This window comes from Bacillus rossius, chromosome 8, assembly GCF_032445375.1.
Source record: "Bacillus rossius redtenbacheri isolate Brsri chromosome 8, Brsri_v3, whole genome shotgun sequence".
Classification (NCBI taxonomy): Eukaryota; Metazoa; Arthropoda; class Insecta; order Phasmatodea; family Bacillidae; genus Bacillus; species Bacillus rossius.
The window spans coordinates 41,276,868-41,304,060 of NC_086336.1; the positions used below are offsets into that span (position 1 = coordinate 41,276,868).

General features: G+C 38.9%; 1 protein-coding gene and 1 long non-coding RNA gene across 5 annotated transcripts in view; one reads left to right on the forward strand and one right to left on the reverse strand.

Annotated features, from left to right (window-relative positions):
- LOC134534802 (LIM/homeobox protein Lhx2-like) overlaps positions 1 to 27,193 on the reverse strand; it is an 818,703-nt gene that overhangs the window by 178,309 nt on the left and 613,201 nt on the right. The gene's annotated exons all lie outside the window — the stretch shown is intronic.
- Positions 1,482 to 5,373, forward strand: LOC134534792 (uncharacterized). Its single transcript, XR_010075540.1, has 2 exons — positions 1,482 to 3,391; positions 3,484 to 5,373. It is a non-coding gene; the product is annotated as an uncharacterized LOC134534792 (long non-coding RNA).

A 27,193-nucleotide genomic window follows, 5' to 3' on the forward strand; every position in this document is an offset into this window, starting at 1 on the left:
ACAAACATTAACGACAACACAACAAACTACCGGATATTATGAACTGATTTTTTATGATGTAATTATAATCGATACTTTGCCACTAAAGAAGACATGGTAATCTCGCCACAAGATAAAGCACAGACATTATTTGTGACATTTTATTATAAAATACTATGATCGACCTAATACAAAACTTAAAAGTACAAACTATAAAGTAAACCACATGTGTCTGAGTGAACGGCAATAAACTTTCTTTCATTCAAATCAGATCAAAGTTATTCCATACTATAACGGTGAATAAACCCACACTACATATAAATGTAATGTTTTATTGTATAGAGTTGATATATTTTAAAGGGGTTCTTGAAAGCACTTTTAAATAAAACAATTAACTTTCATCACATGAGCGTATTTATCATTAAATAACCAGCCTTGAATTTAATGACGACATAACTTCAACAGTGGCAACTCAGTAATAAAACAAACAAAAAAAAGACTTCCTGAAATTATTACGACAAAATCCGTTTTTGAATACTTCCATCTTCTAATAAGGCAGGCAGGGCTTGAATACATGGCATTTAAAAAAAAACGAATGATGAGCTCATGAATTATTTTGTATAGTCTCTACGATATTGAAATGCGTTGGTGTGAAAATAACTTTGATCTACTTCAACTAGTTTTTAAGAAATAATTTTGCTTCTAGCTACAAAAGTCAAACTACTGTAAGCTAAATAATAATAATAATTAATAAATTGGACGACCACCACAGCGCTCGCAGACAGCTCTGACATCTGGTGGTTTTTAACTTGTATTATATTTGCGATATGCTGACTTTTATGTTATTTCATAGTTCTAAAATATTTTCGAAAAAATAAATAGGCTCTGATATTTGGACGGCGATTAGCAATAGCGATGAACTAAGTGCAAGAACACAAATATCGAGAATAAATGTACTGTACTCCCTATAATATGTGTTTTCGTGGGTGTGTTACTATAGTGTACATGCGTAATTACTTTAGTTTAGTAATTGAGGGAAAATATAGTTATTTTACCGATTTATTATGAACATATTATAACATCATATATTACCTCTGTTCGTAGTTTTGGCACTTGGATCGCTTTTGCTAATTGCCGACTAGTTATTTCTCACACATGGGTGAAACGACGTGACATCTGATCTTTATATAAGATTTATCGATTTCATGGGCCTCGTATGACTTAAGTTATGAATCCCTGCTTCTTTGGTAATTTCCTTGCAAAATGTTTCATTCCAATGACGAAGGCATTATATACCTAATGTAAAAACTACTTTTTCTAATGTAGTGCCAGTTTTAAGAGGCGTAAGACAGGTTACTTTTAAGTTGAATTTTGTACAGATGTCTATTGCGATAACTGTCAGAAATCTATTCCAAAACGTCGAGAGAACCTGGAATGGTCTATTGCTAGGAGTGCCAACGCGTTGTTCTGCACCTCCCTTTGTTACACTAATAATTCTATCTCTCTCTTTCTTTAATTTATTGTTGAAGTAGGGAGAGAAGGCAGTACAGGGTGGAGGAAAAAAGTGTAGGTACTGTGTTGTTGATACCTTCGTAAACTTAATAATATAACATTGCATAAAAACCTTAGAAACAATGCTCTAACAAATAAACAATAGTAGACGGTAACAACTGACGAATCCAATCTGTAGTTTACTATGGAAATATATAGTATTTTAATTATGGAGTAAGAAATTTGTATATTATGTGGATAGGAAATTGATTATTTAAAGAGTGGTGAAAAATCTGAAGTTTAATAGTTTGAACCATAGATAGTAAACATAACACAGCAACACTTTCAATAATAAACATACACTGACATACATAACCTGAACCTGACTCTTGATACATATGAAAATTAACAATATTATTCAACGATATAATTAGGAATCTTTTGTAAGTTTGAAAATATTATAAGAAATGTATATATTCATCCTTTCCAAGTGTGTATAAGAATTTAAGGTTGGTGGAGTTATAACAATTTTAATACTCAACAATAAAATATGAATTTACTTAAAAATTCTTAATTTATATTGTGACAAATCTTTCCTGGAGATTATTTGCAGTTCAAATGTCTTAGGATGTATGTTGGCACAGATCACACCCAAAAGTTCAAAAGTGATTTAATTAAGTCCAGTAGTTGTTTCAAAATTTATATCGTTCATAAATCAAATGATTTCAAAGTGAGTTAAAAATTAGAGAGTTTAATATCAAATTAAATTCTATTTTAAATAGAATTACACGGCTTTAGTTCAGCGGGAGTACGATTATCTTAAAAGTAGGACTTCTGGGTGTCTAAGTAGAATTACTTCTCTTTATATTATGTTATATACACAATCTAATTGAAGTTCAGTTTTATCAACTTTTGCAACAATATAGTTTGTTTGGCTAGAAATCTCACGTATTTATAAGCATGTAAGCAAATTTATACTGGCCGCTTAAGCCTTGAACAATGGCGACACTGCTTAATTATGGCGTCCCTAGCTAAGCAATTCTTAAATTGGCTTATACTTGGCATAACTGCTTTAAATCCAAGTAAATATTACTTACAGTTCGTTAAGATATTTAGTTGTAACAATTTCATTAATGTACACAACCGACGATACCCTAAACTCATATTTTTAATAATTTTAATTGTTCAGGCGTCAGGCCTTAGCCTACACGTAGTAACGCCAAAAATCACACTTTTTTAAGTTACTTCCTGTTCCTGTGTGGCTGAGATACGTGTATACCCAATATATATGGTTCATAACATCCTTTCATGGCCTTTGGTTACAACAATACGGTAAGGAACTAGAATAAAATTAATTGAATTTACAAATTAAACAGATGGTCAGAATAAAAAAATAAACGGTAAAAAAAAATTAACGAAAATTACAACAATGCAGATGAAAGAAAAAAAAATATTAATATTATTAAAGTTCCACAGATGAAAAGTTTATGGTTGTAATAAGGCGAAATATTTACTAAACATTCATAGCAGATATCTTAATAAACACGAAGATGTCTGTGCTATCACCATGTAATAGTACAGATGCTGTCCCATGGGATAATCATAAAACGAAGCGAGCACAAAGCATAAGATCGCCGGTTTATTATTAACCCATCTGTCTCTCTCACACACAGCAGGTGCGACCGTTACTCGAAGCGACGGTTGAGAATTGGCAAGGAGGTGGGGGTTGGGTGGCGCGCTAATCAGCGATCAACCGGCGGCCGAGGCGTGGCGTGACTGTTCAGTCTCGTGTCAGCCGTCTCGCAGTAGACACCTCGCTGCTTCGCGCTCCGTAAATGGCGCGAAAACTCCGTCGTCTCGTAGTCGTGCTGTTGATAGGGTGTTGGGATGGTGAAGAACATCAAGCAGGAACATAGCACTGGTAGGTTTACCTACAGTTGAGTGTAGTGCTCGGCTAGGTAGTGTCAGGTGCACCAATACTAACACTCAGTGGTTCTCCCGGATTCACCACAGCGTCGTGGTGTGCTGCCACACACCTGGGCAGGCGATAACGATACCTCCACGACACCGCAGGGGGGTGTCGGCTACTGATCACGGCAACAGGATGTACCGTGTCGGGTGACCTGCGCTCGTGAGAACTAGTGGCTGACAGTGGCGGGTCCTGACGATGTCCGCTACAGTGCCGGGCTCGGCTCTCCAGGTGGCCCGCGGGCTGTCCCAGCCCTTGACCAGGGATGGTATCAACGGGGAATAGACGGAGGTCTCATGCTGACGCCGCTGTGTCAGCATACGTGGCGTCAACCTAATGTCTAGTAGGAGCAAGGCCAGCTCCGTCATCGCACCGCTAAGTATATTTCCGTGTTCTACACTCGTGGTTATTTCCGCACTATGCACACGACAGGTGTGTATCTAGTATATCGCGTTTCCATAACTCACTTTAACAGTAAACATAACAATGTTCTGTGCTGACTGGTTGCTGCTTGAAGTCGCTCTCACAGTAGGATTGGTGTAAATAACCAGGAAAGATTTAATCACTTTTACGAAAATTAATTACTTAATCAAAAAAAAATTATATTCGTTACGAGAAATAGCAAATTGTTTAAAGAAAATAAATTCTAGTTGTCATTATTGACGTATTAATAATATACTATACATTGCAACAATAAGATAAAATCTTATTAATTATTCAACATCAAAGTAATGCTATAATTGTGGATTATCATAGGAACACAATATTTACACAATTGTACTGCTAGTTTACTTATTGGTTGACTAGTCTGTCAGTGGTATAACCTTATATTAGTTTTCTGGTTTTGTTTACAACTTGTAATTACCATATCAATAATTATCAGTGTTGATTTACACCATTTTTTTTTTTTTTTTTGTAATTATCCTCATTAGATATCATGATAATGTAGCATACAATTGCTATTCAGCCTATTTTACTGCTACATAACAGTATTATGATTGGAATTTTATTCCACAAAAAAAAATATTATTCATATTTACAATGGTTTCAACACAGCATTTAACCTGTGATTTACTGAGTAAATTAGTTGACTACTAATGCAATTATCAGTATTATTACAATTTCTTACAACATATTAAGAGATTATTAAATAACATAACACAAGAAAAATATTTACACACAAGATTAACCAGTTGAAAAATTATATACATAATTAAAGTTATACATAATTGAATATCATCATTTCTTATGATGCAACAGTCATTATTATTTTACAGTTTGTTACACATATTTCATAACCTTATCAGTTCTTATGATATCTTGACAGATATTATTATTATCCAAGCCTAAAATTATTACATAGTGTTCTACAGATGAATAATAATTCAGATGCAGTCTTGGACAATTTCAGTGTTTTTTCTTGAGTATGGTGAGGTTTTCAGCTGGTGGTTTACAGTCTCTCACTATCTTACTCTGGACACAGCTGCACAGTAGATTACTTGCAGAATGCTGTTGTCTTGTTAGGTAGGCTGTCAGCTACTGGCTGATGCGGAGTCTCATATCATTTCAAGAATGTTCATGATCTTCCAGTCAGGTGTTACACCTATTTACCCTGACATATAAAAATTTCTTGCACTTTTATACATTTGTCACAATTCTGTTACAGTGACTTCCTTCAACAACTGGGCAGCATAAGAGCGGACTTTCTCTCGCAACACCAGTGTTCCTTGCTACTGTGGATAACAACTCAGAAGACAATCACATCATCATGTGCTGCTGAACAACAGTGACGTCACTCGCGTGACAGTGTGATCCTCAAGATGACAGTGCTTCGAATTATGTGTTACACATCAAAATAATATTCGGAGTTCATAAAATTAATTTGTGCCCATAATTTATAAAATCAAATTCCAAAATAAATTAGTTCCAGTGCAGTTTTTTTTTTTTCTTCATTCTGATAGAGCAAAATAAATCACACAAATTTCTTCATATCAAGCTTCCATAATTTTTTTTTCTCTTTTTTTTTTAAATTGCAAAATATTATTAAATATATATATATTTTTTTTTTTTTTTTATAAATAAGATAGCTTTGTGGGTGATCCAACAACAAGCTAAGGCTCAGAGTGCTACGAGAAGGAGTATCATATCTGCAGGTAACTAGCAGTTAGAGTGTGCATGGCTTAGTAGTTGCAAGTGTTCTTGTGCTTGTAGTATGCAATGTGCATGTACTGCTTAGGAGTCACACAGCTGGTCGGCGAAAAAAAATTAACACATAGTAGTCACTCTTGTTAGGTTGGTTAGCTCACACTATAGTGGATCAGTAGGTTTTTTTTTTTTTTCTTCAGAGTAAACAACATGATTACACTGTTAGTAGACATCTAGTCCTGCTCACATGTGTCACCGAAGCTTCATACCCATTTAGGTTATGCCATAGCCATACATTACGGTACCATAATAACCCTAGGTTAGTGCTGTACAACAAATCCCAGTGCGGCAGAGCCTTTGTCTTAGACCGTCACGAGACAACACACTGGTTTTAAGCTCATCAGGCAACCAGACTAGTGCATTTCCTTACACTAACAAATACAGCATACCGTACAACCTTGGCTAGCACAGGTCCTGACTTGGACACAAAACATTTAGCTTCACACACTTACAGTGCTTGATGTGCAATTCCTTGATTACATAGGACTGCGCAGTGTAGGTAACATGTGCACTTATATTGTTACTTAATTCCCCAAGAAAAAAAAACCATTAAACACTATTGTAGTAGCTGACACAAGCAAATAACACTTGTTACTGTGGGACCATAGGCTTGTGGTAGGCCCTTAGCTGGGTTAGGTTATACCTGCCTATGCTGTGGTTGGTGGCAGGGTCTGCCAACTCATAGCAGTTGTTATGTATCCTGTCTGTGACCACATAGGGTCCCTTGAACAGCAAGAACAACTTCTTGGTGACTTTGTCCCATTTCTTGCTCACACTTGCACTCCTGCATAATACGAGCTCTCCTATGTTAAATTGCTTGACTTTCGAAGCCTTCTTCCTTCTTTGCCTTGCTTGTGCCTCAGACTGTAGGCGACTGTTGATCAGATGTTCTACCTCACTGCCTGTGGGTAGTTCTTCGTAATCGGTTTCTTTGTCAAATTTGGGCATATAGAGCGGGTCGATCGCCACCGATCTATCCAGATACAGAGCTTCATAAGGGGTGACATGTAGGCTCTGGATAGCGGGTATGAGTTCGGGGCGATGCAAACCTGACCCGTTCTAGTTTAACGCTCTATCCTGGTTGTTCTGGCTGCACTGCTGGGCAGCTGAACCTGCTGGGTTAGGCCCTGTCCAATTACTTGGACCATTAGCAGCCCTGTTTACTGCTGCCTGAAACTCTGCAGCAACAGGATTCACTGGTGCGTTACGTTGAAAATAGCCTTGTTGTGGCTGGAACTGTTCTTGTGATGAGAATGAGGGTGGTGGATATGCAAAATGAGTTTGTATGCCGCCAGACGAGCTGTGATGACTCGGTGGTCTGCCGCTTCTGTCTGGGCTGGCGGGGTTCTTGAGATGTGGCTGGCGGAAGTCATGTTTACCCCTAGTATAGTCAGCGTAAAATTGGCGTTGACTCTGGTGACGGTAGTCAGCCTCACCATCTGAATCTGCATAACGATGGGGGTACGTGACCTTCCTGGGGGGCCGTTCAACAGATGTTTTACCCAAGCGCTGGCCGTGGTGGCCATCCTCACCATCACTACAGGCATGTTTGTTCGACCACCAGATAGTCTTGTTGTAGGGCTTGTTATGCCTATTCTTATGGGTATACTTGCCCTTTTGTTTCTTAGCGAGATGCCCTTGGTTGTGGTCCTCATCACTCTTGACTGTACTCTCCCACGTCAAGGTGTGCACGTTTGCCTGCTGGTCCTGTTTGGTCCTGTTCTGCCAGTAATTGTGCACTGGCACATTCTTACTGGGTGGTTGGTGAGGTGTTCTTTCAGATTCCTCTCTAGCACCTTGACCTCGCTGTAATCTCTGTAGTTTGTCTACAGCCAGAACATGGTCCCTAAACTCAGTAACATCTTTGTAGGTATGTCCCGACATTTGTATTTGGTAGGCGATAGGGAGTTGTGTCAGCATGGTTGCGATGAATTCATCGTCTGACATGGTAATGTCTAAATATCTGGTGCGCTCATACATTGATGAAAGGTGCGCCTCCAGACTGCTCCCTTTCCTACTGTCGAATCTGTCGGAGTGTAGCTGGGCCCTCAAATTCCCTTGTACCTTTAGATTCCAAAACTGGGATCTAAATTTTTCTTTGAATTGTTCGTAGGATTTGATGTGCAGGCTTTGCAACTCCCACCAGAAAAAGGCAGTACTTTTAAGGGCTACGTTCAAACACTTCAATTTATCATTGTCACTTAGTACAAAGGTTCGGGCATATTCCTCAAATTTGTTGAGGAACCTAACTGGATTTTCTAAGGATTTGCCAGAGAACGTAGGCATAGCCTCAGCCCAATGTTTGGCTGGGTGATGTATCAGAGCCACCTGATCAAGATGTGAAGTACTGCAAGATGGGGTCTGATGAGGTGGTGTGGCGTTTGAGGTAACCACTGGGGCTGGTGGTGAAGGGTAACTGGCAGTCACGGTAGGCTGTAGGTTGGGTAGCTCTGTCCTGGAGGAGTTGGCAGTTGTCATCCGATTATGTAATTCCTCCCCTCTCAGTTGCCTCTGTTCTTGTAGTGAGCTGGTGCATGCTTGAGCAGCTTGTTCAGCGGCTGATCTTGCCCCTGACTCTACTGTTTCCATTCGTGACTGCAGAGTGACTGCTGTCTCCTCTATATGTGCGAGTCTCTGCTGGAGTAGCTGTGACTGGTCTCGCCCCTCTATTCTTACCAGTTCCATTGATCGAATCATGGAGGTAGTGTGTGACTCCAAGTTCTCAACTCTTTCTTGTTGTGTCAGTACCTGGTTGGCCAGCTGTCCCACCGACTGACATTGTTCCTGTAATCTGGCATCCAAACGTCCCTCCAGGTCACTGAGGCCTGTTTGCAGCTGATGATCTAGAACCTCTATTCTGGTGTTGAGTTCACTCTTCAACTCGCAAAGGTTTGCGTCCAGCTGACCTCTGACTCCGTCAATCTTCTCAGTAAGCTGCGTCACATTCTGTGCGTTGTTATCCAAACGGTTGGTGATAGCTGCCATGTTCTGTGCGTTGTCCAGAGCGTTGGCGTCCAAACGGGTGGTGATAGCTGCCACGTTGTCGTCCAACCGGTTTGTTATAGTTGCCACGTTCTGTAATAACAACATAATGCTAGACCACTCAGTTGACGGCAGGTTCTCGGTCGGTGTGGTGGTGTGAGTCATGTTCACTGCTTGCTCATCTTCAGCTGCAGCTGTAGGTGTGGCTGTAGCTGTCCCACTCTCTCTGTGACATTCATTTCTTTCTGGTGTGCTGGGTTCAGGCTGTACCTCCATTACCAGTTGATATACAGGCTCATATCCTTCCTGTATACTGTCGTGTTCTGAGAGATCTTCCAGGTTGTTGCTGAGCTCTGACCGACTCCTCAATTCATAGGTCTTATTAACAGACATCTTGTGTTTTTACCTTGGAGAGGTAGTCTACTTAGGGATTCTCTTCGAGCCCCACACGTTGCGGCGCCACTTCCTCTGTTCTGCACCTCCCTTTGTTACACTAATAATTCTATCTCTCTCTTTCTTTAATTTATTGTTGAAGTAGGGAGAGAAGGCAATACAGGGTGGAGGAAAAAAGTGTAGGTACTGTGTTGTTGATACCTTCGTAAACTTAATAATATAACATTGCATAAAAACCTTAGAAACAATGCTCTAACAAATAAACAATAGTAGACGGTAACAACTGACGAATCCAATCTGTAGTTTACTATGGAAATATATAGTATTTTAATTATGGAGTAAGAAATTTGTATATTATGTGGATAGGAAATTGATTATTTAAAGAGTGGTGAAAAATCTGAAGTTTAATAGTTTGAACCATAGATAGTAAACATAACACAGCAACACTTTCAATAATAAACATACACTGACATACATAACCTGAACCTGACTCTTGATACATATGAAAATTAACAATATTATTCAACGATATAATTAGGAATCTTTTGTAAGTTTGAAAATATTATAAGAAATGTATATATTCATCCTTTCCAAGTGTGTATAAGAATTTAAGGTTGGTGGAGTTATAACAATTTTAATACTCAACAATAAAATATGAATTTACTTAAAAATTCTTAATTTATATTGTGACAAATCTTTCCTGGAGATTATTTGCAGTTCAAATGTCTTAGGATGTATGTTGGCACAGATCACACCCAAAAGTTCAAAAGTGATTTAATTAAGTCCAGTAGTTGTTTCAAAATTTATATCGTTCATAAATCAAATGATTTCAAAGTGAGTTAAAAATTAGAGAGTTTAATATCAAATTAAATTCTATTTTAAATAGAATTACACGGCTTTAGTTCAGCGGGAGTACGATTATCTTAAAAGTAGGACTTCTGGGTGTCTAAGTAGAATTACTTCTCTTTATATTATGTTATATACACAATCTAATTGAAGTTCAGTTTTATCAACTTTTGCAACAATATAGTTTGTTTGGCTAGAAATCTCACGTATTTATAAGCATGTAAGCAAATTTATACTGGCCGCTTAAGCCTTGAACAATGGCGACACTGCTTAATTATGGCGTCCCTAGCTAAGCAATTCTTAAATTGGCTTATACTTGGCATAACTGCTTTAAATCCAAGTAAATATTACTTACAGTTCGTTAAGATATTTAGTTGTAACAATTTCATTAATGTACACAACCGACGATACCCTAAACTCATATTTTTAATAATTTTAATTGTTCAGGCGTCAGGCCTTAGCCTACACGTAGTAACGCCAAAAATCACACTTTTTTAAGTTACTTCCTGTTCCTGTGTGGCTGAGATACGTGTATACCCAATATATATGGTTCATAACATCCTTTCATGGCCTTTGGTTACAACAATACGGTAAGGAACTAGAATAAAATTAATTGAATTTACAAATTAAACAGATGGTCAGAATAAAAAAATAAACGGTAAAAAAAAATTAACGAAAATTACAACAATGCAGATGAAAGAAAAAAAAATATTAATATTATTAAAGTTCCACAGATGAAAAGTTTATGGTTGTAATAAGGCGAAATATTTACTAAACATTCATAGCAGATATCTTAATAAACACGAAGATGTCTGTGCTATCACCATGTAATAGTACAGCGTGAGTAAGAAAAAAAATTTTCACGGCGACTCGCATGCGCACTCGGCCTTACGTCCTAACGACGGGGGCGTCCTATAAATAGCACTTTCCCTCGGAACACAGTGCGAGACAGTGCGAGCGAATGCCCTCTACCATCTCCGGGGATTTGTATCTGTCTTGATTTTCCGATCGTTCGAGTTTCCATTGTTGAAAAGGCCAATTGTTCGGTTTCCCATCTGTTGGAGTGTCCAAGTGTTTGGTAGTCGAACTGTTCGAAAAGTCCAATTTTTCGACTGTTCGTTGTGAATTTGTTCGGGTTTCCAACCTGTTCAAGTGTCCATTTGTTCACATGACAAGCTGTTGTAGTGTCCAAGTGGTCTGCTGTCCCTCTGTTAGGGTTTCCAATTGTTAGGGTGTCCAACTGTTGGGAGTTTCCAAGTGTTCCGGTGTCCCAAAAATTTCCGGGTTCTCACACTGTTCGGCGCCAAGACTGTTCATCATTTAACTGTTCTTGTCTATGCCGTGATCTCTTCGCGGATCGTCATCTCTCTGCGTTGATAAAATTCCATCCTCACACTCAAGACGGGTGGCGGGGCCTGAACATCCCAACTCTTTTGTTCCATCCCGTTGATTCCAGCAACCTCTTCCCTCTCGTCTGTCCCCCTTTCTTCTCCGATACCCCAGCCAGCGCTAACAACCACCTCTCCTTAGCCCCTTCCCACCCGCTTCTATGATCCAAGGTGGAATAATATTCTGCGGAGCGGTGGGAATCGATTGCCGCTACACCCGAAAATTCGCTTCCCGGCACTGACCTGATCACAAGGAAAAGGCAGGGTGGGGGGGGGGGGGGTCGGCTCCCATTGGAGGAAACCCAGCCGTTGAGCCCCAATGGCACAGTTCAATTGTTTTCATAGTTAAACTTCTTACCGCGACACAGCGCTGCGGTCGCGCGGGCGGGCAAGCGCGCGCGCGCGTCGGAACAAAAGAATATCGTCAACAACACCTCGACCCCCCACTTTCCAACCCTTTCGCCAATCCGACAACAAACCCAGTTTTCAATATGTAAACACCTCCCGCGCTGGCCGAAACGATCCCTTTCCCGTGAGGGTAAAAAAAAAAAATTGTTTCGTTTGGGATGAAAGTTTTTATCGGCGAATATTTGTTTAAAGCCTTATGCGTATGTTGCCGAAAAACATGGGGATTGTACATATGCAAATAAAACGACGCGCGCGAACCCATCCCCCCTGCCCTTTCCTTCCCACGGGCGGGGCTATGGGAAACGAAATAAAGTGTACACACATTCTGTATAAAATAGTGTTTGTATTTCATTTCAAATACGTCATTTAAAATTTCGATTCCTGCATGCAGGGTGTCGCAGAGGAGTATTTTAGTCTACGTACATATATTTTAATACAGCCATATGCGCGTTATTTGAGCGTATATGTGGACTCTCGTCCATCCCCATTTTTTTTTCATTGGGTTTACGTCCTCCCCCCCCCCCCCCCTCAAAAAAAAATATTTCATCGACGTCACTAACTTCCAGAGAAAATGCAGTGCATGCAACACCACGTAGATTAAATGCGACACAAGAAAATGGGACACACGAAATTCTACTTCTTGATACGATCGACGTAAAGCTTGAGATCACCTCCGAAGTTAACGAGGTTCGCAGGCTTTCGCGTTTCGGTGGACATTGCATTCGCCATCTTCAAGAAGAAGACTAGGACAGTTGATAACCCGGGGTTCTGCGTCGGTCGAACCACATGGCCAATCAGGAGTTAAAGTGGCCTCTAACTGCCCTATAGTGCCAGCCAAAGAGTGATACCCTACATGAATGCATAATGACCACAAAGAATCTGTTAGGTCATGTCATGTGTTTAGTGGTATCGTAGCTAATAGCATCACTACCTAAGTACTACAACGCGACCTTTTCTTATTTTGCGCATGGAGCGAGGTAACGCAATGGTAGGTTACAGTATGGATAGGAAAACCCATATGGAAAATATAAATTAACATTTTTGGGTTTAATGGTAAAGCTGGTGGCCACTGGGTGATATGGTATCAAAACATTTAATTTTTTTTTTCAGCCTTGAAAAATCATAGAAATTCTGATGAATTTAAAGGGCTAGATAAAATTATTTTTTTCTGGAAGAAATAAAAAAAAATTTAACATCGCAGCCAGTTATATTGACCTCAAACCTTTTTTTTTTTTAAAAAAAAACCGTTTCATTCCATTTCATTATCCTTATCCATACTGCACAAAAAACGTTAAAATGCAACTCTGCCAAGTAATGACGCAAAAAGTATATATGGATGTATATATTCCTTTAGTGAAAGTTCAGCCACTCAGAAAGTCGGCAAGTTCAATAACCGCGTGGAACGTAATATTGTAAAATAATGACCAGGAACGGGACGTACGCCCTTAAACACGCACAACGTATGCTCGGAACTAAAGCGGCGAATGTTTTTGCGCTTTCCAGCGAAAGATTTAACGCGCAGTCCTCGGTCAACCGTCGTCACTTGTGCTGCGGGATCTCAGCGCCAGCGGACCAAGAGACGGTCGAAGGAAGTGCATCGCGTGCGCGGGCTTGCGGACTGCAGTGCAAGGGAAGCGTGGATGTCGTGACGACGTTTTCCAACCAAGATGACAGCGTTCGCTGTCGACAGTCGCGAGTCCGAGCAGTCGTTGCGATGTGGGATACGCGTGACTGGAAGCTGCTTTATGAAAAGAAAAAAAACAATTGGTTGTCTGTAAAGTCGGTTTACGGACGATAGTTTAAAGTGACAACGTCATAACAAAACATTGATGAAATGATTGCATACTTTTATTAATAAAATTGAATCATTTTTATTGAATTATCACTATTTTGTATGGATACAAAGAAGGAGTGAAATGAAATCTACAATTTAATTGAAAAAATTTACTTTTACTTGCACTCATTAATTCAAATATGTTTATTACTTTAACGAACAGATTATTTTAACTATAACTTTTATACATGTTTGCTATTTAACTTCTTCCAATCTGTGTTATTCTGTTAAGGATAGGACGATGATAGGAAAAGTAGGAAACGAATGGGAGTGTTTGAAGTTTAATGTGCCTCGAAAAAGTCAAATCATTGGTTGTTACAATTGAGTGGAAGAGAGATAGATGCGGCGCAAGCGTAAAATGAGCGTAACGGGACACAGCGTAACGGGACAATGTGCGTAACGGGACACTTTTTCGTGCGTGCAGCCGGCGTTCATCGATTTATTAGACGTTGTCACTTCAAAAAATCCATTAAATTCATTAGTAGCCTGGGGCCTATTCCACCAATAAACTTTGCAACTTTTCACTTTTCACTTTGCATTTTTCTTTCTTACTTCTGTTCCACAAAAATTAGAATTCGCAAAGCAAAAATTGAAAAGTGCAAAGCGAAAAGTGCAAAGACTTTGCAGTTTTGAACGTGTTTCTGTTCCACAATAATCTCTCTCTGCATAACTCATCTATAAATATTTGCAAAGTTTTCAGAAGTTTTGCAAATATTATTTTGCTTTTGCAGTTTAACTTTTTATTGTGTGATCTTATTTAAATAATTTTTTTGAGGTGGTTAAAAGTGTTGTTTGTTATAAATTTAGCTTCTAAGTAATTATTTAATTTAATTTAATGTGGTTGAGAGAAATGAAAACATAGTAACATAAACACATAACCTACAACAGTAAAAGGAGGAAAATTATGAGGAGTATATTGCATTCCAGTGATGAATCTGATGAAGATGACAGAGTTCCAGTAAGGAAAGTGTACAGATTAAGAATAAATTTCATGATTGAGTATGGTATTCATTGTGATTTTAAAAGAACGTCAGTCCATTCCTTCTCCTTTTGTTTCTGTGTTACTGTACTCGAGAAACTTGCAAATAATATATCTTTTTTTTTCTTTTATAAGTTCTAATACTGCTAATTTTTTATGCACAACTTCTATTTTCTTACTCATCATGCACTCTATAACCTACAAACTAGGCAACAGTAATGTAAACAATGAATAAAACAATGCAAAGACTTTGCAGACTGGCTGTAGGAATGCAAAGAGGTTAAAAATTTTGGTGGAACACATTTACTTTGCACTTTTCAGTTATATGCAAAGTGCAAATTGAAAAGTTGCAAAGTTTATTGGTGGAATAGGCCCCTGGTCGTTCCGTCTCTTTCTGTCTTGTCTCTCGTCGATACATGACAGAGCTAGTACCGCGCGCTGTTGGTGATTCACCGGGTGAAGTTCCGAGCGTATATTTTATGGTGATTTATTTCTTTCATGTAGCGCATCTCATACTTACAATTACAGTGTGTGTGTTTTAAATGTACATTTGATTTCTTTTTTCCAACACACGATTGCTGGTATTAGCGTTGTCGTTTCTGTGTGCTCTGTTGTTAGATGCAAGCCATAGAACGCTAAAGTTTCAGACACAACTTCGAAATGTATTGAAAATTTGTGTAATTTATCGAGAAAAAAAAACTGTATTTCGTAAGGTAACATTTCAAATGAGAACTGCGGAAAAAATTCATCTAGAGCATCCGCTAATAATTTTCAATTTTTATTTATTTTTTTTATTTCAAAGGAGATGTAATTGAAAGACACCATTTTTGTTTCAACCATTTATGTTAGCATTTTGTTCACATAATTTAATTTGAAGAAATTTTGGCTCTTTTCACCATTGCACATACTTCCTTGGAATGGATTGTTATCAATAGTGACTGACTTGTAACAAATATTTTCTCATATGAAATAATAATTTAAGTTTAGAATTTTATTATTATTTTTTTGTCAGAATGGATACAACTGAAATAATACTGCCAGTAGACACTATTTTATTGTCTTAGAAAAATCAAGAAAATTTATAATATAAAAAATATTTAAAACTTATTATGATTAACGATTGTACACATAATAAAACGTTTAAATTTACAACCCGGGTGGTATTAACCTGGCAACAGTGTTCGCCATTCACTCTGTACTGAAATATAAGCGTGAAACAGAATATTGTTGTGTTCTATAACTTACTAACATATACCACAAATTTTGAAACATTATGTAACTCTTTTTCTTGAAAAAAATATGTTAACTATACCTACGTACAATTCCTCTGAAGGTCAGCTTCATGTATCCACGGGCACTAAGGGTAGTTGAGTAGTCGGTCACGTTTTTCGCCTCCCGTCCTATGTTCGATACTCGGCGGGGACAAACTACGATATTTATTTCAAGTAGGAAATGTAGCGGACGTTGCCACAAGCCGGGTTTTTTTTTTCGAGTTACTGACCTCTATGCCAGTGATACGTTAAACCTACTCGGCGATTTTAATTGTTTGAATGCCACTCGTTGTCATTGTTGCTTGTCAAACACCGAGATAAGCAGAGCATATTATTTAAACTGTGCTACGATAAATACAATGACAATCTTGAGCAAAATAGGCTCAGCGAAACGAAAGTTTGCTTTCACAGAGTAAAATGTGGCCATGAATTCGTTTCGCTTTGACTTTACTTCATATTGGCAAGTGCGACAGTTTGCATTACCGGTCTCGCAATACTGTTGTACGAGTCGGGTTCAGAGTAAAATTTAAAAAAAAAAATTACTCTTCGTGGACGATACAGTTTCCAATCGACGTCATGAGGAAACGATTGCATTATGCAAAAAATGTTCGTAACATAACCCAACTTCCATTTGCAGTTTTCCGTCTCCCCCTCTACGACGCAATCATTTCTTTTTTCCTCCCGTTTACTTTCGTACTACTGAGGAATCAATTGGAACTAGTATTGTCAACTTTTTGAAAACGGCGATTCCGCTGCCATGTTCAATAGAAGTTTTTTTTTTTTTTTTTTTTTTTTTTAGTTTATGCGTTAAGATTTACTTTTATATAAAGTTTTTATTTCCTCGGAAAAAAAAAGGAAAATCGAAACGCCTCGTGTGCAGCCACCCACGGCCCTTTTCCCCGGCTAAATGCATAACCGAGAATGAGGCGGAGGGCCACAGACCGGAGACAGAACAATAGCGCGGGCGAAATAAAAAGTTCCCCCCCTGCGGCGCGGCGGTAAAAACGGGCGCGACTGTGGCGCCGCCAAGCGACGGGCGCCCACACCTCCTACCCCCCTCCCTGCCAATGAACCCTTATTCCCCCCCTCCCCGTCTAGTCTCGTCGCTGGGCAGCACTTCGCAAATGTATGCAAACGGTGTTAGGAGGAAAGTGGGCATGTAATTAATCCCAAAGCCGCCACTGTCTATTGATTGAGGAGCTGCTGTCGTGGGAGAGGGGGAGGGGGGGGGGGTGGAGTGCTCGGTGGAGGGGGAATCTAGTTAGGGTGGGGTGGGGCGGGGAATTTCTTCACCCTTCCGACTGGCGTTCCCCAGCTGGGATTCCCTGGCCCCACGGACTAGGGCCTAACAGCGGCCGCCAAGAAGTCCTGAAGAACACTTTGATCCCACGGGGGAAGAAACTCAAATTGCCGAGACCGAGACCTAGTTTTTTTGAAGTAGTTGTGGGCCCACCCGCTAAATAGTAGCCAGGGCCGCCTACAAATTGTGGGTTTGGGTTGTGGCGGGGGGGGGGGGGGGGCAGAGGGGGCAGATTTCCCGGGCCACAAAATACCCAACTCTAAAGCAAAATAACAAAAAAAAGGAAGAGACACTGTCGATTAATTGAACCTAACATATCAGAGAACCAAAATATTTTAATATAAGTTCATAGGATTACCCTAGGTACTGCACATTAGAGCGACAACAAAACAAACAAAAAAAACTCTAGCCTGTAAGGGCTTGAGAGGCTTGAAGGGAAAAGGGAAGCTTAGACTGGGCTGTACTGTACAGTGCGGTTCCTGTACTCCCGTGGCATGATAACAGAGCAGTCGAGTCTTTATTGGTTTGTTACTGGACTGTACCACCCCCCTACCATCTCGTTCATACTTCTCCTCTCCCACCAGTCCTAAAACGTCTACAATTTTAGGACCCAATACGGCGTTTCCTGCTGTACGGTATTCTACTGCATAGCATTGTGCATAATAGACTACTTCGTTAGTGTAAAACTAAAGTCGATTTTATCTATAATATCAGTGCAATTTACCGATACAACAGGAAAACGTTTGAACAGTACTGTCTTTATTTGGGAAGCCTAAACTCTCAAAAAAAATCCCAACAGTTATAACGCTGGATCTTCACTAAGGATAAACTTAGGTAGGGATAAATGTTGTTTTAGGATTTTACTTTTATGAGTGCCAGTAAACAGACTATAATAGTAGTATGTATTGGCCGGTACTGGTACAGCAGAAGGAGTGAGCAGCGAGTGTTCCTCCGCCATCTTGAATGATGACGTCTTGGTGCACTTTTCGTCACGGTTGCAATCTTGAATTGTGAGTTCACGGCGGCCATCTTGGATGACATTCACATTTGACCTTGACGCTCCGCTGCTGAACGTGGTGTGTTGAAACATGCGTAGATTTTATAGATTGTTAACCATTAATATACCGCATTATTATATGCTAAATTTATTTTAAAAAAATAAGATATAAAAAAAATTGTTTCGTGTACGGTTACCTGTAACTAGCATTTTCTTCGTTTTGATTCCACGACAAATCTTCGCTCAAGCAGGAGGGGGTTGAGTGGTTGGGTGGTGGGGGGGGGGGAGGGAATTTCGCCACCACGAGTAGTAGTTGTATCGACTTTCAAGGGTGGAAGGTTACGGCGTAATTAACCTCTGTCGTTCCCCCCTTGCGTGGGAGGATGATGCGACGGGGGGAGTGGGGGAGGAGAGAAAAGGAGGGACTGGAACCCCGGACCGCAGTAATTATCGCGAGCCATTAATCACCGGGCGCTAAAACCTGCGCCGTTTGGCGACCAGACACGTCGGCAGCGCGCGTCACCCCGGCCGCAGAACACAGGCCGCCGTGCTCCGTTCACCGCGTCAGCGCACTGTGCGAGGCGGCGGCAGTTCCGTTACCGCATCAGGAGCATCGCACTTCCTCAGGCCGAACACGTGCGTGTCGTCCGCACAAGCGATACGTGCATTGACGTTACATACTAGCGGGGAAAAAATGTATGGTTTACAGAGTTGATAAATATCGTAAAATTTAGATTTAATAAGTTTAAGTGTGTATATAATACATAAGTAAGAGTGAGTACACTATTAGGTGACTTCCAAGATCATAAAATAAAACCACGTAGAATAAAATTGGCAATACTAATACAGAGAAATATTTTTAATGTTTGCGCCATCTATACACACACACACAACTAAACAGAGCAACCCTATAAAAACCAGAAATTTGAATAAATTTAGAAGTTTATTTCCAAATTATGTTTTATATATTATGGAATTTAAAATATTTCCATCCTAACTTGAAGATAACAGTATAGAGTAAATAACTGTCACTTTTAATTGAAAATAGAAAAAATGGCATTTTAAATTCTGCTGCACAAGTAAGAAAAGAAGGTCTAGAGTGTGGATTACTAATGTTCAGACATATTGGTCTAATGATAAAAATAGCAACGAAAAGTTTTCAGGTTTTATGTAGGCCTATATTACAATTGTAGAAAGCCTTGTGATTTTATTTAAATGATGATATACTAAATATTATTTTGGTTTAAAAATAACTATTAGGCCTAAACAGTATTTTTACTTATTTTAATTGCATAATCAAAAATTTAATTACAGCTAGTAAAAACATAATGTTGAAATAGTTTCATTTAAGGCACTGAATGTTGCTATATTATTTATAGTGAAATAAATTTACATTTAAAAAGTGTTTTACAAAGTTTAGAATATGTTCATAGGTGAATTGATAATTGATTAGTTATTCATATTTTCCCAAAGTTTTCAAATTTGAAACAGAGACTGCACAATCTTCCTTGCTTTTCAAGAGCGCTTTTGAGTCTATATAAGAGTACGCATCGTAATAAAAAAAAATTCCCTCCTATGGTAGGCGAATCATCACACGGTTTGAAGAACATATGTGGATACAAACACGAAAACGTACGATCAGCTACTGGGACGTAACTATACTAGTTTCCACCCGGGCCATGAACTTATCTTGGAGCTCCCCCCCCTCCTCCTTTTTTTTAAACAAAAAAAATTCCCGACAACACCTCATATCGCCACTACATACTAATTTCAATAGTCAAAAATTCCTGATTTAATTCAGATGGTAAATACAAGATTTATTTGAGTCATTTAATTTTTAAAACATCGCAATTCGAATAGTACGCGAAAACTACCAGTTTTTTATTTTAAGTATTTGACGATTTTCATGTATATATTTTTCAATATAAATAATTCAGTTCATCTTTCCTCGAATTCTGGTTACGTCTCTGTTCTCCTATAGCACAACACTCCATGGAAACTAGTCACAGAGTTGAATTTTAGCAGTTTAACAACATGCTTTAAAGAAGCAGTGGGAATATCAAAACTCCCATCAAACATAAATATGGAGGATGGATAAAAAATTCAGCAGAATATGGGAACCACTCTGCAGATCTCCTCAAAATCAAGCTATGAATCCAACAAAAGATCAATCGCCTCTGCCCAGCCAACCAGAACAGAAGGGAACACTAATTGGCCAGCAGCCCCAACCAATTACAGAGGGTCAGCTCCAATGGACACAACCAACCAACCAACCAACCAGAAGAAAGGACGACTCTTATTGGCCTAGAGCTGCAGTAAAGTCTATCAGGAAACATTCCTCTCTCAGGCGACAGTTTTTAAAGGCATGAGAATTTACAAGAACCTTCTTAGGTACCTGCTTCCCTGAAGATGGCAACTGCAATGTCTACCGAAACGAGAAATTGAAATCATATCTTTCTAAAAGTGGTTAAAACCCACAAGCCAAGCAAATTCACACCCATGCCTTCTCTGGGACTCGAACCATGAACCCCCAAGCGCCGAAGCTGGTGTGCATCCAAAATGCGCTACGAACGTCGACTTTTAAACCATGGTGGACCATAGTCAAATAAATATGGTTAATTATTAATTAAATGGTTGTGATAAACGCGAACAATACAGTGAGCCAACGCATGAGCAATACGACTGTATTTTATTTTGTAAATGTAACAGAAAAATCTCATGTAAAATTACGATATTTATACATGTTTACATCTACATTAAAACAACTGCATCATTAAATAAAAGATAGTGTTTCCAGTAACACTGGGTTCGGATTTTTTCCCGGAAATTTATGCTTTGTGTTCTTTCAGTACCTCCTATAGTTAAAATTATTCGTAACCTGTTCCCTGAAAGCTTTCCAGTATTTACCAGCGCACATTATTAAGCATGATAAAGCAAAAAAAAAAAATCAAATTAATTATTAATCTATTCTCTTTTCCATGATTTAAAAAATTAAACTTAAATGAAAAATCAATTCAAATATAAATTTTTGCTTCAAATTTTATTTGAAATTGATACTGAATTATCTCGAAATAGGTATTTCATATATGCAAAGATCACCATAGCCATGTGTTGTACAAAGTTTCAATATATTTCTGGAAGCATTAAAAACTATTTCTTGGAAACTAATAGTTTCAAAAGGAATCTTTTGTAAAAGTGCAAAATAATATTTTTGGGTGTGTACGCGTGTGACATTTGAAATCAGCTGATACTGGTTTATTCTCAGCGTGTTTATGTATTAATTTTTGTTGTAAATTCCTGAGATTTCTTATATTTCAACCATTGTAAACCAACAATGTCGTATGTCTGCAAAATTATTTTTAATCTGGTTTCCGGAAACGCCAACGCATCAAACACAAGTGTACCAGAATTGGTGTCGAACGAGAAATAGATACAGTTGGTTCGCCTCTAACGAAACATTTGTGAGAAGCCTTTCGACAAGTATACTTTTTGTAATTCTCCCTTAGATGACATACTCCGCGCTTAAAGGGCCCTGGTATAGTCAGCGCACAGAAAATGTTCTTAGATTTGACAGTCTTCAACAGTGTGTCTACGTATCCTTCTGTCACGACTTTTTCACCAACATTTTTTTGTGCACAGAAATGTAATTTGTGTACTTTTACAAAAAAATCCCTTTGAAAAGCAGATGTCAAGAAATAATTTGTAAAATTACAAGAATGATATTGTAACTTTGTACAACACAAAGCTATGGTTATTTATGCCTATACGAAATGCGTTTTTCGAGATGGTGGTGAGTATTTATAACTAAAATTGGCGCATAATTTTGTATTTTAATTGATGTTTCATTGAAGCATAATTTCTTTTAAACCATGGAAAAAGTTAAAAAGGTTATAGGATATTCAACGTTAAAAAAATATTTTGTTTTACCTTGCTTATTATGTGCGCAGTTAATACTGGAAAGCTATTCAGAGAACGGTTTGCAAATAACTATTGTTCGTACTGGAACAACACAAAGCTATTTTATAGTGATTTCGTGTAAATATACAAATTTACAAATACCTGTAAATTTACATGACGCTTTCTGTTCCATTTACAAAATAGATGTACACTGTACACAACTTTTAAGTGATTTTCACTGTTTGTGAACAAACATCATTTGATTCTTTGCAAGTGATAGTTGGGCAATGGATACCATTGGCACACTACTTTTGAGAACTATCAAATTTGAAATAAGTTAAAACAACACAGAGTTTTTTTGAATGCATCTCAAATTTTCACAAAAAAATATATTTTACTTTACATCAAATGATTAATTAACATTTTCAAATCAACTGAGGAAAGAGCTTCGCTCGCAAAATTGTTTGATATCTAGTATGTCGTGAAATAAATACGCGCATTTATTCTGTACACCTTCGTAATACGTCGCTGGCTGTGAGTCACATCTTCAGGCATTGTGTACATGCAATGTCGAATATTATTTCTTTGCCTCTGCTGTAAATATTGCAATGTCATACGCAAGAAGAAAAATAAGGCACCAGTGGTAAAACATTATAAAGGGCAGAGCAACGGTATACCGCGTGACCCAGTGACACAATGAATGCGACTTGGGGTCATCGTAAAGGGCCGATGTTTTCATTTCGGGTTGAAAAGTCTGATAATTTTACCCGAAGGTTACCGTTCTGTTAAAAACGCGTGTATAAAAAATCTATTTTTTTTAGAATTTGGCTACACTTAGCGGCAATGAAAAATTGTCCAGATTTATTACCAGAGGCACAAAAATCATTGCACACAATGTATAATAGTGAGCTTGATATATATATATATATGTTTTCCATTTTAACAAATACGGATGACTGAAATATCTTCCTCTAGAAAACTTATATTTAACGCGTTATCAAAATCTAACAGGTAGCAGTCAAAATAAAGCGAGAGTAAAAGCGAGATAAAAACAGAAAATTAAATTTTCAAGTTAGGCGCACTTACTGAATTATTTAGCGTACAAAATTTTATGAAACCCAATTTCTTATCTTTTTAAGACCTGCATTTAATTGATACGACTTAAACTTTAAAAAAATTCAAAAACCTCTAGTACTTGTGAAGAACAGTTAAATCATTTATAAATAGACTTCTGAATAGCAGAAAGAATATGATTCCTCCTCCATAATTCAAAGGAAACTGTGTGATTTTCCTCTCCAGTAAATTCAGCTGCAGGTACGCCCACGTAGCGCGCAAAAACACGCAAAGTCTCAGAACTGGGTCGCATGCGGCAATGCGATCAATGGAGGTAATCTACCGAACGTACATACATAGCAAGCCGAGAAGCTCGAGGAAACAGGGGAAGGGGATAATACGGAGACAGAAGTAGTAACAAGTCAGTTCCGTATCAGAGCGAAAGGTACAATGAAAATATAAATCACGAAATCTTTAAACGTGAAAACGTCACACCACGTCAGTCTTTGCAAGCGGATGTCTCCTAAGAAGAATCACACGCTGTCCGATCCGAATTACTCTTCCTTGCGGAGAATATTGCTAATGCACAGTTGGTACATTTAAGCAAAACGAAAGAAAAAAAAATCTTGTTTTCTCGTTACCTTTCTGAGTAAGAGATTCGCGAAAACACTCGGGGTGAACTCATTACAACCGGTTGAACTATAGTAATAAATTCATTGCATTTTTGCTAGCCATAATTTGGCACCCAAGTGTTCTTGTATAGGCAAGGTCTAGTACTGTACGTCGCACAGTTTGGCACAGATTATTTCAGGCTGCCGCGAGAGAACAACTTGGGTACCTACGGCGTTCTTATTAGTTCATACACGTGATGTTTGTTTGGAAGCACTAAAAACCACATGAGGTTATTTACAAATACTGCTGATATCAAAAACAGTGACGAAAGAATACGTAGGCCATTGGTACTAGTATGGAGAACTGTACATATTTGACACATGCTACACATACATTGATATCGCGTGGTCTCTTTTTTGGACCAGCTTATGGTCAACGCTATGTTTGCGGGACACAAAAAATTTGTTGGAGGTGTATTGTTTCCGTTGTGGTAATCCGTTTAAAAGGGCTGTATTTTATGGTAGACTCGGGTTATTTTCTTCTACAAAAGGAAATTCTAGTTCGTACTTATTAAACCATCATCAGGAGGGTTCTACAGTGATAGAGGTGTTGCGAGGGGCGATGGTGATGCAGAAAGCGACGTTGACTACGTCGCGGCACGCCATCTCCGCGGTTGTCGCAGTGACAGATTGTCCCGACCTATACGGCCGGCATTCTCACGTTCCCCTCCCACATGTGCGCCCTATCAGGGTAGGGTGGGAGAAACTTCCAGTTATTTTTATACACACTGCAGAGCTTATTTAAAACAGGAACTGTTAGGGATCGCTCGGGAGGGTATTAGAGCTTCGGCAATGACCAGAGGCTGGGGCCACCGACCCAGCATGGTCAGCTGCGTAGCCCGCAGTGACAGTGGTGCGCGCGTCCATGACATCAGAAGGGGTTGTAGGGCAGGAGGGAGGAGGGAATGGGTGACGTGAAGGTAAGGGTCGCAACCCGCCACGTCCCCACCCTTCCCCCCCCCCCCCCCCCCACCCTTCCGTCGCCAGCAAACCGGGCACACGGGTAGTGAGGCTAATCACAGGTCATTTAGACTAGCTCCGACTCCTTCATTAGAAACAACGATCGGCGCTGTTCTCTGCCGGACCCGGTTTAATTACGGAGCGAGAGCGAGGGTGGGTGTGTGTGTGTGTTCGAGACCCGGACACTCGTCCGCGCACCGCGTGCATGAGCGTGAGTGCGCGCGCGCGTGTGTAGTCCGGCGACCTGGCGACCCCCTCTCGTCTGTCGCGGCGACCTGCGAGTTCGAGCGGAAGGATCGATTGGTCGATCCGACCAGCGGCCCGTGCCTCACGCGGCCCGCCAGCTGTCGACGTGGACCAAGAAGTTGCGCGACGAGTTGGACCCCGCGGTTTACTTTCAATGTACCTGCTGTTGGCGCGCGATCCGCGTAGAAGACTTTGTGCGCCGTTAAACATTTTCACCTTAAATTTATGATGAACGCAGGTTATAAATTATCCAGCGGTCTTCGTAACATTTACAGCTTTCTTCGTAAATGTACATTTAATTTTTAAAAAATATATTTTTTTATTTAAAAAAATTAGTTGAGACTACAGTAAGGACACTCTTATTCTGTCCAAATGCGTGTTTATCTCTTGTTTTAAACTGAACATGCTACTTGGTAAATTCGAAATACGGCGTCATTTCTACGAAGATTCATTTGTTCGAAATTATGAAAGACTCTTAGTTTACTTGAGTTAAAGTCGTCGTTGAAAAGTCCGTAAATCTTACTGTAACTTCTAACAGTGTGCAAATGAGAAACCATCGACCAAAGACACACACACACACACACACATACATATATATATATATATATATATATATATATATATATATATATATATATAGCGTAGGGTTTCTTAGCCAGGGTCAGTAACTTCTTACTGGCTTCTAGGTTAATGCCAGTATGTACGATATTGATGGCTTGTTGCAGCATTCTTCACGTGAGATTGTCAAATCGCCCCCGAAGATGGCCATTGATGGATTTTGATGGGGGCACGGGGGCACGTGCCTCTCCCCAGAAGGGTAAAATATGCACTGGATGATACGACTTCTGAAGCAATAAACAGAATTATACTAGGTCCAGGCTACCGGTGCCCAACCAAGAAGTCAATTCTGGGTCCGCCCCTGAAGATGGCATCAAAGAGGCACGTCGAAACGTCGGGCAAAAAACGTGGTCTCAGACCAGAAGCCAAGTAGTAGTCAAATATGAGACGAATATCCTGTAACTCAGTTTGAACATATCTCAAGTGAGCAGCATGCCACAAAAGAAAATGTTCTGTACTTTTAAAAAAGATTCCTTTTGGAAACCAGTTGCCAAAAAATAATTTGAAATACTACAAGAAAACTACTGTAAATTTTTACAACACATTGCTATGGTTATTTTTGCGTACATGAAATTGATTTTGTAAAGAATACGGAATATTTCGTATCGTACTTACGAAAAAATGGCGCACGATTTTAAATTTTGGTAACATTTTATACAAGAATTATCGTTTCTAAACAAGGTAAATGTAATCGAATATTCATTATTTGACTTTATTTTGTTTTTTCTATCCATATTAATGTGTGTAGTTAATACTGGAAAGCTATTCAGGGAACAATTTACATATATATTTTACTAATTTAGAAACCGGGACAACACAAAGCATAAATGCCCGGGCAAAAATCCGAACCCAGTAAGTAATGCAAAAGAAAATTAGTGTTAGCGTTACAGTTGCTTTCATGTAGATGTACAAATTTAAAAGTATCTGCAATTTTACATGGTGATTTCAGTTTCAGTTATAAAAAAAAATACAATGTCCTAAACTACTTTAACATTGGCTGAATATATCGTCACCCACGAGGACGTCTTAGTGCAACGGTCATTCACGAAACATTCCGAACGCTAGCTACACTGCAGTGTATGACCGCGCCAAAGATGTTTTCCTTGCAATCGGCGTCCGTCTGCAAGAAAAGCCGTTGCCTTATTTGGCAAGCCCATCGGGAGTCAAGCTTTTTTCCCCCCGCAAGGAATGGTTGTGATTCATGGGCTGAAAGCAGACATGTATTCGAAAGAAACTCAATCAAGAGACACAGCATGCCTCAGTGTTTTGATGCACAACTGGTCACGAAGTCCATTAGCCTTTACCGATGTCTGTACACGATTACGATAAACTCATTTCCGATTAAAGGTTGACGTAAGTTATATTAATGAATTCGTTCAAACGAGCCGATCAAACTTCGCAATCGATTATACCATGAAAATTCAGGAAAAAACGGCAGTTCCAACAGTTTCATTTCTAAGTAATTTAAAAAATTTTCAATTAGCACAGATCACAGTTCTTGGAATAATATGAACATAATATTTTAACTCTTTATATTTGTGACCTTTAAAACCATTTATATTTGTGGCAGGCGTGTTAATTATATTTTATTCATATGCACATATCAAGCACACGATATTCATGCCTAAAAAATCCTTTGTTTCATAAACAGAAAATACGTATGATAATAATATATGCAATTTGAATCATGAACTAAAACAAAAGAG